General features: G+C 40.9%; 1 protein-coding gene across 2 annotated transcripts in view; it reads right to left on the reverse strand.

The window, feature by feature from the left end:
- Window positions 1-17664, reverse strand: part of kcng2 (potassium voltage-gated channel, subfamily G, member 2) — a 35245-nt gene that overhangs the window by 3979 nt on the left and 13602 nt on the right. The window lies entirely within an intron of this gene.

The following is a 17664-nucleotide window of genomic DNA, read 5'->3' on the forward strand; positions in this document are numbered from 1 at the left end:
TTTTAAGTACTAGAAAAAATCATAGCGTTTTATCTCTCTCAGGTTTCTCTTTGTAGCAACAGGTCAATGAGCCAATCAGAACTGTGGTGGCTTCTAAATGTGTATCTTCTGATTGGTTACCTGTTGTCTGTGTTATCTGTGTTAAAAAAAAAAAAAAATCAGTCTGAGGAAGGGTCTTTGAGCCCGAAACATTACACTCCCCCCTTGGGTGATAATAAATTATTGCTCTGGAGCTTTTGCTGGTGTGCGGATATTTTCTTTTTCATCATTGACTTTTTGTGTCCAGCACCCAGCTTTCAGATTTTGGGATGTGCGTGCTTTTTCTATGTTTTCAAAAAAAGAAAAGAAAAGAAAAACAGACGGAAAAAAAAAAATCTCCTGCAACTAAGGCTGCCCTTGTGGGTGGGGCTAAGAGAGGTGGCTGCTTTTCTGTGACATCACAAAGTGACAGAAGTCCTGACAGTTGCTGTTAAGGCGTATAGGCTGTGTGCATTTCTGGACTGATGCTTTGATTTCATATTATTAATATAGACTCTACACCTGTTTACCAATGAAATAAGATAACATCTGTACCTTAACACAATATGGAGCATTTAAAAAGTCTTCTCAGTAATGCCATGCACTGAGAGAGACAGATGGTTGTGTGTCTCATACATAATGAGACAACATGACGACAGTGGTGAGTCAGGGGATTCAAAGCCGCCTGCTGGTAAAGATTGTCTGCAGGTGTGAATGTGCACAATTGTGAATATATGAACAAACTATTTCTTTTCCTTTGTATTTGCTCAGTCAACAGCTCTGCTCCATGGAGACATCATTCCAACTGACTGCCCGCACAGGAAAAAGAAGTCCTCTGAGATTCAGTCTCATGCATTTTTAAGCACATACACTTAGTTTTGCATATAGCACAGTTTTTACCCTCGGGACGTCAAACTTGCTAAACCCATTACAGACCATGTAAAATCACTGATCGGCAAAAGCCGGGGTCGCAGTTCTTCACACAGCAGCAACAATAAGCTGCTTAAGGGAGAGCTCACAAATGAAATGATAGAAATTTGTGACAGCAGGGACTTGAAAAGTATAGCTGACAAGTCTGCCAATCAATTTAGCAGCGCCACCAGTACCAGTGTTGATTGGCTGTGACAGCAGAGATGTTTGGGTTGATCACTGTTGAAAATCACTCACTCTCACAGATGAAGGTGCTTTCTTTCAAGTGCACACAGCTTTTAGTGGATGTGTTGGTGTTGAACGGTAATGGTTCTGATGCAGGTTAAAGTCCTATTTCACCTCCACAAACTAGATGTTACAGTAATGTATTCTTACTCAACCTAACTTCTTATCTTTTGATTGAAAAACCCTCAAACTCCTGATCCAAATGTTCTACTAATTTAATAAAATAAAATAAAATGAGAAAAATAACAGAAGCATGCTAAATTGAAAAGTTAACTTTCGAGCCACGAGACTTATCCAGAGATAGTTTTGTAAAGCTGCTCTTAGCATTGACCTTAAAGGGATAGTTCAACATTTTGGCAAATTGGCCCATTGCCATAATTCCTATAGTCTTAGGAGTAGGTTAATTAATCGTTACCTTAAATTGTCGGTGCAAGCTATTTTTTAGAACGGCGGAGCAGAGCCGCGAGCTGCTCAGAGCTACACTACGGAGGGTCATGGAATTTCTTGGTTATCCTCATAAAACTCATCAAATACACAATCCAACAACTCCAGAATGCTCTTGTGGACAAGTTGTGACCTGCACATTCACCACACTATGAGACATTTACCTTGAAAACAACTCAGCCGTTCTTGCACCGACAATTAAAGGTACAAACCTACTCCTAAAACTATAGGGATTATGTCAATGGGCCAATTTGCCAAAAATGTTGAACTATCCCTTTAATTCTTACTGTAGTAACCTACCAATTTCATCCGTCTAACTTGGTCCACTTTAATGTCTGCTTCAGCAGTAGGAAAACTCAACACCCACAACACACTCACTGCCTTTCATTTTATCACTCCAACATCAATAATCTTACAGGCGAGGTGGATTATGTAGTAGGTGTTTGTGTTCATGTAAATGTGACATTTCTGTTAGCTTCATGTATTCTCCTCAATGGTCCACACACATGACTGATATTTTTGTCTGCTGCTATTTCCGTCTCTCAGTGCACGTAAGCCTGAGTGACATTTAAGTCACGTTATTTCTGTAAATCATAATTTCTTCACTGAACTGTCTTATTTACTATTTATCCACACACAAACTGCCCACCTGAGCATAAACTCTAAATCCTGTTAAACGACTGTTTAATCGCTAAAAGCAGTCTTCATATTTGTCATGTTTTTCCTAACCTTTAAAATATTCAGCTGACAATGTAATATGACTTTGAGGATATGACTTACAGTGTTTTATGGGTATCAGGAAAGTCTCATCCTTAAATCATGAATATCAAATTGGAAAAATGTTGCACGGGGATCATGTTGCAACAGGTGCAGCAGCTTCTCACAAAATCAACTCACAGGTGAACTAATATTGATAATATCTCTCATTTCCGGTACTTGTTCCATAATTAATAAACCCTATAAAACACCTCCTCTCTGAGCAGTGGAAACGGAGCACATAGACATATGTTATTCCCTGTTAGACACAGTCACATCAGAAAAATGTGCATTGGCTGAAATCCACAGTTAAATTAAAGCAAACAACCGGGTGTAAGCTCTCTGCCTCAACACAGCTCCATAGGACCCTGGCCTGCTGCTGCCAACCAGAGAGTCTGCCTTCATGCTCTTTGTTTTCCAGTGTAAAATAATACAGTAACTGTGAGGTGAAGAGCAGAACCAGCTTCAGTTTAACATGATTTTCAGCCAATTTGGACCTGAAACAAAAGACTTATCTTTTTAGAAAACCTGCGACATTTGGATAATCGACATGTCATTTCATCGGTATAATATCGGTAGAATTTTTTCTCTCTCTCTCTCTCTCTCTTTTTTCTTGTTTTGTTTTTTCGTTATATATGATATAATTCAGCTGTAACTGTGCCAATCAAAATTGCTTCTGTTCTTTCTCCCTCTATGCTCTGTGGCAAACTTTTTGGTAACTACACAAGTCATTTTTCTTCTACCAATTTTCCATAGACCACCACAGCATGAAGCCATCCTGAACTCGACCTGCTGTTGCAGCCCAGTGTTTCAGTGTGAGATGAGATCCAACCTCCAGCCGAGCGCTGTCATTTCACATCCACACCAAGATGTAAAAGCTAGTGTACAAATCCTTAAGGAACGCCCCTATTTTAACATGCAAACCACTATGTTTCACACATCCTCTGTCATGCTGCTCCTCTGCATCCACAGGGGAGGCTGTCTGCCTGAGACACGTTTGCATCTCGCACCGTCCCTTCTTTCCTCGCATTTGACTTGCGTTGTTCTGTCAGAGGTTTTCTAGCTCAGTGCTTTCTTCCCTCCCGCCCCATCCAGCCTCTGATGTGCACAGAACAACGCGGGATCAAATTAAAAACACACAATTATCCGTCTCAGCGAACAGGGGGACTCTGACCCTGTCACAGCTGAAGACAGGCGTGTAAAGCAAACAACACAGGAAGCGACGGCCTCACCTCTGATGCCCGCGTATGAGTCGGAGTGGGTGTGATTCAACCAACAGGCAGATGGGTTTGTTTTGGAAAACACAGAGGTTTTTAATTGATTTACTTACCCCCTCTTGTTTGTGCACATCACTTGAGCTCCACTTGGTTTCTGTTGTCATATTTCAGAAACCACATTAATGCACACAACAAGACTCTTACAGAACAATAACACGACTGTGTATGAAGCCTCTTTAAGCATGAACAGTAGGCCTACTGATCACACCATTAAATGGCAGATGGAGTATTCTATAACCACTAAGTCAAGGTTTCAGCTTCGGCACCTGTGTCTTAAATGTTTAAATAAAACAGTAAAAGAAGTAGAAAGCCTTTTTCTGTCGCTGATGTAATTGGATGTTCTCCTCGCACATGAAGCGATGAGCTGCTGGAGGCAAGTTGTGTTCAGTAAATATTTAAACAGACTGGAATCAGAAGGGTAAGGTATGAAAGGGCCTCCATTACAAACATCTTGTGCTTGCTACTGCTGAAGTAAAGGCATATAGCTTGTCTTACTCCTGTCTTCTCTGTGCTACCACCAGATTTCAGATGTGTGGAAGTTGATAGACACACTTGATCCTGAAGCCTGAGGAAAGTTTGAAAACACATCTGAACAAGCAAAACTGTCACCGTTGTATCACTTGTTTGTATCAGTTTGTTTTCTCTCACTAGTCTGTGTACCTTTGTTCCAAACACTTCTTCTGCATCCTTCCAAAACACACTGATAATCACCTCACCTATGTATTTATAATGGCAGAGCAGGGACCTGCAGGTTTTATCTCTCACATCCTGACAAACAGTCTCACACCTGCCCTTTTTACTCTTTCCATATTGTTTTTTTATTCTGCAACTGGATGTAATATCAAACGTTATGCAGATGATACATAAGGGATAATGTATAGTTCGGAGGTTGTTATGGAGAAATAAACCCCGACAGGTTGTATGGAACCCCGACGCGAAGCGGAGGGGTTCCATACAACCTGAAGGGGTTTATTTCTCCATAACAACCGACCAACTATACATTATCCCGCTTAGAACACGGCCTACAACTAAATCATTCAATAATGTAACACAAAATAATGATAAAAAGAGATTTTATTCATGTAAAATTAGACCGTTGCTCGGGACGCCGCTCTGACCAGCGCAGCACAGAAAAGAGAAACTATGCAGGATATTTACTTTATGTTTCATTTTTACCGTCATTAAATAGCTTCGGACTAATAGTGATGTTAGATAAACGACTTGTAACCTGTTACAGGGAGAGTGGAGGCTCCTAAGTTATTTCCACATCGTGGCTGAAAAGTAAACTTGCATCAGAACCTCTGACCGTGTCACAGCTCCTCTCCTCTCCTCTCTGTAGCTCCGCGACACAAACGCACCCCATAATCTCTTGTTTATGACAGATAGGACTACACAAAATACACGTAACGTGTATGGTAATCCATCGATCCACTGTTTGATTATCAAAGGCTTCAAATGCACGAACGGGAGGAGGCTCAGCAAAACAGCGGCCGTGACCGGACATGCAGAGTCGGCCGTTGCTATGGAGTCCCTAGCAACGGTCCGCTGTTATATCTATCGCTCTGGCTCAGCGGTGGTCTATCGAGAAATAAACACCGCAGAATATTGGTGATTGACCAATCAGAATCGAGTATTCAAGAGAGCCGTGTTCTAATATTGTATATTGCACTGCAGATCCCATATAGTGTGACATAGTATCTCTCCAGCTCTGTTTTACTTATCTAGATGTTTATCCCAATAACCACAATTCAGCTTTAAATGCTGACAAATCTCAAGATATGCTTTTCTCAACAGCCACAAATAGCAGTTTAAAGCAGTGTTATTCAACCTTGAGTTTGGGACCCCACGTTGGGTCATCTGGATTTCAAATGGGGTCGCCTGAAATGTCTAGTAATTGATATTTTTTTAACTAATCATTATTGTTTTTAACATTATGATTAAAAACACCACATACAATCTTAAACAACTATATACTTTCACTTTCTCAAATATAAATCAAGTTAAAATAAAATGCAGCATATAAAAATAGTTAGCTATTAGCCTATATGATGGCAAATTCCAAGCTTACCAGAACACGTCAGTTTGTTAGGTGGTAATGACTAATTAATGAACATGTACTTTTGAACAAAAATAATTGATTTTTGTGAATAGACAACAAGAGAAGTTACACACTGGGGCTTTAAATAATCTCCTCATAACCACTAAAAGTGGTGCCAACACTAACCCAAATACCTTGGTGTGTAAATCAGGACAAACAACAACAAAACTTTTAATTAGTATTATGGATCTGTACACAAGCTAAAACCCAGTGGTCCGACCTCTCTCTCTGATGGTTGGTTTCCATATTACAGTAATTACTCACAAAGCCCTTCTTTAAAAAAAAAAAAACTGCCAGCATACCTTACATCCATGTTAGTTTGGTCAACTGGACCACATTAAACAAGGACTGCACACTGAGCTTGGAAAAACAACTTTGGGGCCATCAACCTGAGACTGTCACAAAGCACTTTCATTAATTAACTGAAATAGTTTGTTGGTCCCCCTTGATTCTTTACTTTACATCAGCTTACATTATTTATTTATTGTGGCATTTTACTTGACATCATTATAAACAATGACAAGTGTCCCCAAACAGTTTAAATAAAGACCTATGAGTCGAGAGTGTTCACATCTTTGTGGTCCGCCAAGTCCTTATCTAATTTTGTTCCCTGATCATAACTGCAGCTGTTGTGGGTGTTACCCCCCCCCCCCCCCAGGCAGTGACAAGGGGCAAGGGCAAATTCACATTTAAAAACAAACTCAACAACTCACAGAAAGAGCTGAGAATTATGGAGATTTATGCCTTTTAAATGAGTGTGTTATGTCTTAGTTTTACAAGAGAGAAGGCTTCAATGATGACTAACAGGCTTGTTTGGCAAATGCACCTCTGGTTATCTGCCCCACCTCCAGTAAACTGAAACACACGCACGCGCACACACACACACACACACACACACACACACACACACACACACACACACACACACACACACACATCCTTGTAAATATATCTTTGTGAGGACATGTCATTGACATAATGTATTCCCTAGCCCTTTACCCTAAACTTAACCATCCAAAACAAATGCCCAAACTTAACCATTACTCTAAACCTAATTTAAACCTAATTATAATCTTTTATTTTTTTATTTATTTATACCAACAAGAAAATGACAACGACAACAAGAAAATGACAACAACATAACACAAAATACTAGACTAGACTAAACTAGAAAAAGCAAAAAGAGAAAGGAGAGAAAAAGAGGGAGAGAAAAGAAGAAGAAAAGTAAAAAATTAAAATGGTCTATTTAGATTGTGTGTGTGTGTGTGTGTGTGTGTGTGTGTGTGTGTGTGTTCTTGTACATGCTACATTGTGAGGACCGGAACAAGTTCTTAACCAACAGACTGAGGACATTTTTGGGAAGTGAGGACATTTTGGCCGGTCCTCACTTTTTCAAAGGGCTTTTTGAGGGTTAAGACTTGTGTTAAGACGTTAGATTATAATTAGCATTCAAATTTAGCAAATTTACCTCCTAAGCCCTCCCCTCTTCCACTCTACCTACTCACAACAATTTGTGGAAGATGTTGAAGATTTAATTGTTATTTTTGTTACTGGTGTGATGTTTATGTAGAATTAATTGTATTCTTTCTGTTTTCATGGCTATTATCGTTGGTGTCATCTCCATAACTATTAGCATTATCACTATTATCTCATCATTTTACAGGCAGAGTACACACACACACACACGCACACACACACACACACACACACACACACACACACCTTCCCAGAGCTCTTCCTCAGGAAGTGTGCGTGGCTGTCTCCCACACAGTGGATGAGTGGGATGTAGCTACCAGTCACAGCATAACTGTGGGCCAAACACAACCATGACAATAATGAAATACTGAATCTTAGCATGTTCATCATTAGCCATATTCACAGCGTCGACATCTTTGCTAAACCTCATCACTCGGGGTGGGAAGACTCAACGCCGTCACATAATCGTTGAGCTATTTAACGTTTCGGTGTTCACCACAACATCTGATATCGGCTAAAAATACAAGCTTGTTAGCGTCTTCCGGGTTTGAATAACGTGAAATGTATCTTTGTTGTGCGTTGACTATCCACAGTTTTACTGCTTTCCTATCTTACATTAGCAAGGGTTTCATACCAATATTACTAAATGCCGGCTAACGTATTCAAATCACCCACCCCAAGTGATGATGTAAGGTAAGATGGCGACGTGAATATGGTCAATGGTCATCATTTTAATTGAGTGTGTTGGCATGGCAACATCTAAACATACTTCCCCATCCGTGTTAAAGAGTTTTGTTCTCTGGATCACGGGTATTTCTCTGTCAGTGGGTTACGATCAACATAATCATGATATGAAACATGATGATTCTCCAAAGCTAAAAGGAACACTTAATGAACATCTGGTTGCTAAGGAAGCAACACAACAACCTGACTGAATGACCACAGGCACAGTTGTGGTCATTGATGGACCCACTGCAGTTTAGGCCCATTGGAAAATAGCCCATAGGAATTACTGTCTATTTTTAGCTCTGTGGCAGACTGACGACCTTTCCCTGGTACAGTACACCCTGCCACTGACCCAGTGCATGATGGGAAACGCTCCTGCTCCCCACAGTTAACGATATATTCAATATCCATCAGTGCTTGCTTAACCCATCAGCACGTGGCCTCATGCCGTCTTCTTCCGCACATCTGAACACTGACGGACCTTATAGGCCACTTACATCCTGAAAATGTAATTCATTCAATTTCAAATCTGTGAGGCTGAACGCCGGCTTTGAGATGATTGCAAGTAAACTAAGATGCCAGAGAAAGTGGAGCAAAACAGCAAATCTGAGGGGCAGGATGAATCAGAGGAACCCATCAAAGCAAGAAATGGGGCCAGGTAGAAGCAATTTCACACAAATTATACACAAATAAAAGCAATGTTCCCCTCTAAGTCAACAGTGTAGTGACCTGAGGTCAGTGTAATCATATCTCAAACAGAACAAACAACAACTTATTAGTAATAAAAAAAAATTTTCAAAATGGACGCCCAAGCTTTGTGTATGAATTGGCTGAATCTTGATTAACACACAAACTATTCCACTCAAACTCAGATTCATTAATTATGTATTCATTAAAACTTTGTCTGGAACTTCTTAAACGATTTAATAAACATAATCTTTGAAGAAAAAGCAGTCTGAGCCACATTGGAGTCACAGAGACTGATGAAACTCTTTAATCATTTAGGAAATTTATTCATTTTCAATAGTCTGTAAACTGCCATAACTCACACACAGCGCTGGCGTCAACCCAGGCAGATTTGCTGCTTGTCAATAAGTATTTACAGACAGTTCTTAGGGGAGAGCAAGAGAATTTTACGGTCTTTGGCTTCACCACTTTGGTGGATAAGAAATATTTTTATTTCTTTAAACCTATAATCCTTCTCCATCATATACAGTACAGTGTGTGCTTTTCCCTCTGTGAAATAACACACATTCAGCCTTAAAAGGTACATGCAAGCTTTACAGAATTGTTTTGCGAATAGCTTGCACTGTGTATTTGCACTTATGCACATAATGCAGTGTTCCATCTGTTTGCCTGATAATAGTAAACCTGAATAGCCGGCCGTCCGCTTCAACCTACAGTACAAAAACTGTCTACTGTACACTGTATGAACATACACTGTTATTTATATCCTGCTGTCTGCTGCTGTGACAACCCCAATCCCCCTTGGGAGTCGTTACAGTTCCATCTAATCTAACCTAATCTTAAGTGCCATCGATATTGACGTCTGTTGTCTGACAACTGTGCGCTCACACTCTCTCTGCTCCCCCCTCTATGTTAAAATACACTGCTATGACTGATGGAGCAGGAAGCAATGCAAATGAAGACAGCACATCTAATGAGCAGCAGTGATCTGGTGTCAGCACAGAGGTTTGATTCTTTATGTCTTTATATGGTTGCACCGGGTGATTTACTGTAGCAAGACTCTTTTACCACTGTTGCAATTAGACAAACTTTATTTGCAGCATTTATGAGCGAGAGTAATGCAACTGAATTGTCTAAAAGGAATGGCTGTAGTAATAATAATAATAAAAAACACATTTCAGGCAATATTCCACCACAGCAGAGTGTTTGGACTGCGTGTTTGCAAGCTCAGTCTCTTGGGCCTGAACTCCTCTCCTCATGTTCTGATTAGATTTTGGCACCACTGTACCCTCACGTCCCCGGAGAATCATCGGTCAATATCCTTCATCTATTCCACACGGCAAAGTGCTTCCTTTGTGGTTATGTTGGGAATCTTTAAAAAATACTGGGCATTACTGGACATTGTTTCAGTTAATGGCGAGCTACTTTAGCTGAAAATGTTTACTAATGCAAATGTTTCAGTGGTAACCAGAGAGGCATTTTCTAGAAGTCAATCCCTCTTCATGTGTTGAGAGGCTGTTCAGCTGGGTGTGCCTGCAGCCCCGCAGGGAGGAGCAATTAGTGTAGGCACAACTGGAGCGTTTTCCTGTTTGCAGTAAGTATCGAAAAGGCAGAGGAAAGACATAATTTAACCTCTTTCGCCCTCAGTTTTTGTAGTTCCTCAATTAATCTTGGTTCCAAATGGCAGTGCACCAGCCTGCTACAGTACTGTAAGTACTGTGGAGGAAAGCTAAGAAACAGTGGTGGTTAAAGCTTGGATCTAGCCACAGCTGTTGGTAAAACCAGAGTTTGAATTTAAAGGCAGTGGTGCAGAAATCAGAGCAATGGTTTAAAAAAAGTATTCACCACAAAGACAAAGCTTCACGTGGACTGTTGGTGTATGGCAGTACAATGGAGAAGCTCGGATCTCTTTCACCTCTGTAATTTTTAGCCTCCAAAAGCCTGCATTAAAGCAGATATCAGTGGAATGTTTTTGTTAATATAAGTCCTAAATAGTCCTATTTTCCGTCAGCAATCACTTACATGAAGTATTTCAGCCTAAACACGAGTCTCTCCGTCACTCTGCTCTGCTGTAACCCGAGGAGAAAATTTTCCTTGTGGGATACAAGTGTTATCCAATGAGGGGAGAGAACGGCATGAAGGGCTGTGTGTGCAGCCAAGGGATGCGCGTGAATGTGGTGACGCAGCACGAGGACCAATTGATGCCTGACAAGGGCGGGGGCTGCTAACTCATGGTGCGTTCAAGGAAACTCGTACTTTGTGTTTTTCCTTCCTGTGAAGTCATACCAGTTCGATCTGGTACGAGTTCACGGGTCGGAAGTTACGAGTGGCCGTTATAGGGAACTTTCACAGACAACAGGACGGTAAAAACACGAGCTACGGGTTACCTGGAACGCTACCAAGTCGTAGTTGTGACTTGAAGCTGTAACTTACGGTTTCAAAAGCCTGCCTTGAACACAGCATTAGCCGAAACGGCCGTGCCGGTGATATCTGCTTTAACAAGCACATACTGCATTAAATATTTTCTGTCACTAAGAAACTCAGAAACACGTTGCTGACTCTTGAGTCACTTTTCTATCACTCACATTGACCTTTTAACACATCACCAGGGGCATCGGAACAGACAGTGCAATCGCACCGGGGCCAATGCATTATAGAGGTCCATAGTGAAGGAATATGGAGAAGATTGAATTTTTTTCGTATATATATATAGACAGTGCAGACATTGCACCGTCTGCTCTGATATACTATATAGTATGTAGCCAATGTCGATCTGGCCCTCTGCGTTGTGTTTCTCACGGCCTGCCCTAGGTGGGGTTCGAACCCTAGTCTCCTGCACAGCAGGCGACGATGCTAACCTCTTCGCCAAGAGGTTCACAACTGCTCGGCAAGCTGGTTAGCACAGCCTTTATGGGTGGAGTGAGTGCACATCTGTTACATATATTGTATATATTTATTTATTTTTATATACCTTCGAATATGACAAGCTGTTCTCAGACTTTTGGACCTTCAATATCAATATATACAGCAGTGGTTGCCAACCAGTGGTTGCTGCTCCAGCAGCTCGGAGCCGAACAGGAAGCTCTCAGCCGACAGTCCCACCCGGTCTTCATCTGGAGCAACACCGTGTCCTCCCCAAGGTCCTCCCGCGGTAAAATGTGATGGTCTCTGGGCCAAAGCAGGCCGGCACCGACCCGTACCATAGAAGGACCGCGACCACCGGTGGGACCGGTGTTCCCGACCTGCTGTGGCCCAGAGACCATCACATTCCGCGGCAAGAGGCTGTGACACGGCAGGGTGCGTCTGTGTTATTGTTGTTTATTGCCCCCCCCCCCCGATGGTGGTTTTGTGCATAGAACAATATTGTTGTATATTTATCTTACACGAGCCCTTTGATCCAGAAATGTGAGTGTCAGAAGAGCGACAGACACAAACAGAGCATCACAAACAGAGCACCTTTCATAAAAGACGATCTATCTCCTTTTCTAGAAAAAAAGCAGGTATTTTGGTGAAACCCAGCCATGTTTAGCTTGAGTTTTCTCAGGAACGGAGGCACGTAGAAACAAACAGTTTGTGGCCATTTGAAGCAGAAAGTTTCACTTTTCAAATGAGCCACAGTATGTGTTGGTGGAAATAATATAGAATATGCTGTGGCTCTACAAAAATCGTAAAAAATGGCTGGTACACTTGACTAAAACTTTGGAAAGGAGCGTGGTACTCAATGAGTTAAGATGCGCGAGCTCATAAAAAAAAATGATATATACAGGCTTTGAGATAGATATATATTCTTAGAACACGGCTCTCTTGAATACTCGATTCTGATTGGTCAATCACCAAAATTCTGCGGTGTTTATTTCTCGATAGACCACCGCTGAGCGGACCGTTGCTAGGGACTCCATAGCAACGGCCGACTGGAGGAGCAATCACTCATCAATCAGTGAATCAAAACATTACCAGCTTACAGTAAAGAGAAACTTTACCTTATGTTTCATTTTTATCGTCATTAAACAGCTTCGGTACTATGATGTTAATGACTTGTAGCTTGTTACAAGGAGAGTGGAGGCTTCCACATCGTGGCAGGTAACCAAACCTGCATCAGAGCCTATGTATGGTTATCCATTGATCCACTGATTGATTATCAAAGGCTTCAAATGCATGACCGGGAGGAGGCTCAGCAAAATAGCGGACGTGACCAGTCTTGCAGATTTGCTAAATGATGCAATTATAAATCGATGAAAGTCGTATTTTGATCAACATTATGTTTCAAATTAATTATTTTACTCGTAGGCCATGTTCTAAGCGGGATAATGTATAGTTGGTCGTTCCATACAACCTGTCAGGGTTTATTTCTCCATAACAACCTCCGAACTATACATTATCCCTTACATATACCATATGTCTAAAATATAAGCATAAACAAACATCTTAGTACTATGACATAATAGCATAATAGTACCATGACATAATAGTATACATCATTGTATGAAATTGTTTCAATTTGTGATAGGCTTATATTTGCCTGTTTTTATTTTGCATGCATTTTTATGAAAATCTATACAGATCATTACATTAGTTTATGGGTTTGTAAAGTCCTAGATGTTTATTTACATTTCTAATACATTACATAATTAATGAAGTTGACAAGGCAGAGAGTTTGCTATAGAGTTCATGCATTAGACATAGTATTACTCCAATGGGGTTTACAGTTATACTGTAGATAAGAAATCACTCAGAATTATTTGCCAAACACTGGACGAGAAGAACAAATTATCACTGCCATGATGGATTGCACGTTTCTCTGAGCATGAGCAGTCGTTTGTCTAACTCACAGTCAGGAGGGATGACTGCGCGTCCTCTTTTCAGCACAGACGAAGACAAAATTATCTAGACTATTTTCTTATATTTGCACATATTTCTCTTGCATCAGTCCACGCCCTCTGAGCTCTGGCTCCCCAGTCCCTTGTGATGATATATGGCCGTGGTAGCGGTGTACTTTACAGTGGCTGGGATTTACATCAGAATGGAGTGTTTGGGGCTGTGAGGCATGAGCAGAGTCACTGAAAGGTTAGATCCATAGCTGGGGCTCTAGCAGGAGATAAATGGGACAAGAACACAGTTTCCAAAGATGCTTATGTGAACAGAGTAAGCAATTCTGAGGGAAGAAATCGACAAAACACTTGAGATGTTTAATCCCCTATTCATCCAGAGAGTGAGGACGAGGGACCATAAAATGTGAAATGCAATATAGCTTCCTTTGATTTATTTAGTTTTTTTTTTTGCTTGTGTGGTTGAGAGAGAGAGAGAGAGAGAGAGAGAGAGAGAGAGAGAGAGAGAGAGAGAGAGAGAGAGAGAGATGAAGCTCTCTCAGCCACTGTATGCTTCTCTAAGAGCCACATTATGTTAGACAGACAGGCTAAGTGCTTTCCATCGCGGGCAGCTCCTTAAAAACTTCTGGTTTCTGCCTGAACTCTCTCCTCCGGCTCAAGTGACCAAGTGCAGTTAAGAGGCCGCTCCCTGGGTTTAGGTTGCATCGCACTGGTTCCTCACAGCGCAATTTGATTTATAATAGAATCAACATTTGTAGCAGCTTCATGGCAGGACTTGGCAAATAAAAATGTTGAGATGCTTTGTGCATCAGATTTTTGGCAAGTATTCCAATAGAGTAAATAAAGATAGGCTGAAATCATTGTTTCTATATGTCATGGTTATTGTTTGTGAAAGGGGTCACAGCCACTACAGAAAAACCACATGAACTTCACATGTGATTTTTCACATGTGGTTTTGGCCCAATTTTATGTGATTCACATGTGAACCATGTGGTAACGTGTGGTAACATGTTTCCACATGTGTTACCATATAGATCACACGTGTAAAACATGTTACTACATGTGGAAAATGGGTTCACATGAGATTCACATAAAATTGGGCTAAAACCACATGTTCCCCATGTGAAAAATCACATACAGTATGAAGTTCATGTGGTTTTTCAGAGAGTCAGGTGACAGATTCCCTCTGTGGCCCGGTTTAGTGTCTTCTAATTAATTGTTTTGGTTTTCGATCCCACAGCTTTACTGCTTAGGTTAATTGTCATCACTGTCAACAAGCTAGTTTACAGGCAGTTTGACAAAAACAACAACAACAACAATAAAACAAACCAAAAAAAGATCACCCACAACTTGATACAACTACTGATACCAGTTAATATGAAGATAGTGACTTTAATTTCCTTAAAGTCTGGTAAAGACCAAAATAAAGCTACAGATAGTCGATGCAGATATACAACGCAACATTTTGTGTGTGTTCCTTGTGCAACAAGATGGCTAACTGTTTGATAACACATCCTTAGCCCAGCAACAGTAAAAACTAACTGTCAAGATAGTTCCTTAGCTGCAAAGGATAGATATATATCTCTGGGAGTTGACTGAAGGGAATTTTGCTTTGGATTTGTTAAATTTATGGAAAGTGTTTGCTAACAATTTATCCACTACACAATACAAGAAAAATATGTCTCCACAGCTTGTTTATATGAAACCAGGTTGAGATGAAAATGACTTCAATTCATTTCAGTGTTCAGTGCTGGTCCAGTCACAGTATAGTGAAGCTGCATTCAGAATTCAAAATCCGATTTTTAGCCAATCCAGATTGGAACTGGATGGCTCTTTTGAAGTCTAAACAGTCACAAATCGCATTTGGACAGATGCGTCTCAGTCTGAACAGCTCCAAACACTCAGATCGGTTTTGGCTGTCTGTGACGTCACCCTACGCCACGCCAGACCGCACTCTGACCGCCCGCCTATTTCAAGTTGTGGAGCGATATCAACGGAATGGAGCAGTCAATGGAAGACGTCGAGAACATCAGTCCTTGGACAGAGGACGAAAAACAACGCTCCGACATCGTTGCTACAGCAACATGTCAGGTCGGTCAATAATGTGGCCCAGTCTGAACAGAGCCAAATCCGATTTGGACACTTGCTGAAAACAGTGTGGACAGTCAGCCCTAAAAATCAGATTTCAGAAGGAAACTGATTTGAATCAGATTCGCCTGCAGTCTGAACGCGGCCTAAATGTGCTATCATGTAACAACTGGTTAGCATTATTTTCTAATATGGAGTGCCTTGCTGCTCCTTTCATATCTCAAACACTGATGTTTCCAAAACATATCCATGAAAAATATACAAAATATCATATTATCTATCATCATATCATCTGGAAACTGGTATCTAATAAAATGATCATGTCACTAGTTCCATTAATAGATCTATGCAGATGTAAATGGTGGCCATCAAAGTTAATGGATATTAGGATTCTTTGTAATAGAGGAGTGGGAGTGACGTGGTAATTAGAAAAAGCAATTCACCAAGTTGAGCCAGTTTCCGTCTAAGTGCTCAGCGACATAAATACCTCGCTTGACATTAGCGTGAATGACAACAATGCAGGAAGCAATGCCCACATAGGCTCCTCTCCTAACATGGTGATGGGGAGAGAGTCCACAGCTCTGACACCTCAGTGCACACCATCACTTCTGGGAACATAACAGGAGGAAATCATAGGGCATTGTGCGTAAGTTTACTTTTGTCTTTGCTGTGTTTGTCGTCAAAGCCAAAAGTGCAGCCACAATACTTTCTGGGCAAAGTTTAAGCCACATGAAAGGACTTTGGTTTTCAGCCATGCCACTACATGAGGAAATGACAGACTGCGGTTTGCCTCCCTTCATTTTGTTATTCTAGGTTTCTCAAGAATGACACGACCACCTCATTATACCCATAAACCATTGCGTTTGAACGTTGCTTCATATTGGGTTTCTCACTCCTAATTGAACCACCACTACCTAACGTTCTGTTGGAGGAGGAGCAACACTCAGGCTTCTCTTGGTGGTTAATTGGTGCCACGATGGCTGTTTTCAGCTGTCCAGAGTTTGAAACACGGTGCGTCATTAATCATACCTGTTGCTCTCCTGATGATAATTAAACCAGCAGATTCATACAGGCATGTAATGACAGATGACACTTAATTGGAGGTGAGACTAATGTTTCTAAAGCCTACTGTATCTCGGTTCAGCTTTCATTCGCCTTGTTTTCCTGATTGATTTCCCCTTTGAAGCTCACTCACTTTATACTAACAAACCCCTCCCAGCCTGCTGATGAAGACATACAGCATCTCTGACAGAGGGAGAAGCTTCAGGGCTCATCCACTCATTCTCTGGTCTGCTGATGTCATTCAAGAGCTGAATTATCCCAATCTGGATCCAAGATCTCCAAAGGTTTTGTGAGGTCTCCAGGGCAGATGCAGACATGAAAAGGATCAAGGATAAGACATTGTCAGCTTTAATATGCTTTTTCTCCCTACTTGTCACGTAGCAACAAAAAAAAAAGTACGAACAAAAGCCTGAGGTTGCAATACTCCTCTTCCTGTGAGATGAAAGCTAAACACAGCAACAAGTGGATGTTCTCTTCTCTCACTTTCAGCCCTAATTAGAGACCAGAGACTGTGAGTTATGAGTATCATCATTTGTAGCAGCTCTGTGCATGTTTTCTTTAAATTGTGAACACTGTACCTCATATAATTATATAGTCTTTGGGGTATAATGCAGTTGAAAGAACAATTCAGCTTTTTTCGGTGAAGCAGCTTACTTCTTGTGCTTTGTAAAAAGGAAATGAGAGACTTTATGGACTCTGTGCATGAAGAACAGACATGAGAGTCCATAATTATGTTCAAAACCCAAACCAGGACTACCCATCCAGCATACCTCTTGAAACCATGCATGCCATGAACACAGCTTTTTTGTATACAGGTGCCTCATGAAGGAAGGAGGAAGCTAACAGTGTCATAGCCAATGACACTTGCCCATGATGTATGATGTAATGATAATGTTTTTATATCAGGCTGGATAATATAGCTGGGACAGGACAGAACATGACATTATAAAATATAAATTATTTCTGTAATGTGGTGAAACCATTTTAGGAAACCAGAATAAGTAGTATTACAAACTGGTAACAATAACAACATTGAACCTGTTGCTCTATA

This window comes from Trachurus japonicus, chromosome 11 (assembly GCF_045865225.1).
Source record: "Trachurus japonicus isolate A0001 chromosome 11, Traja_1.0".
In the NCBI taxonomy this organism is placed as follows: domain Eukaryota; kingdom Metazoa; phylum Chordata; class Actinopteri; order Carangiformes; family Carangidae; genus Trachurus; species Trachurus japonicus.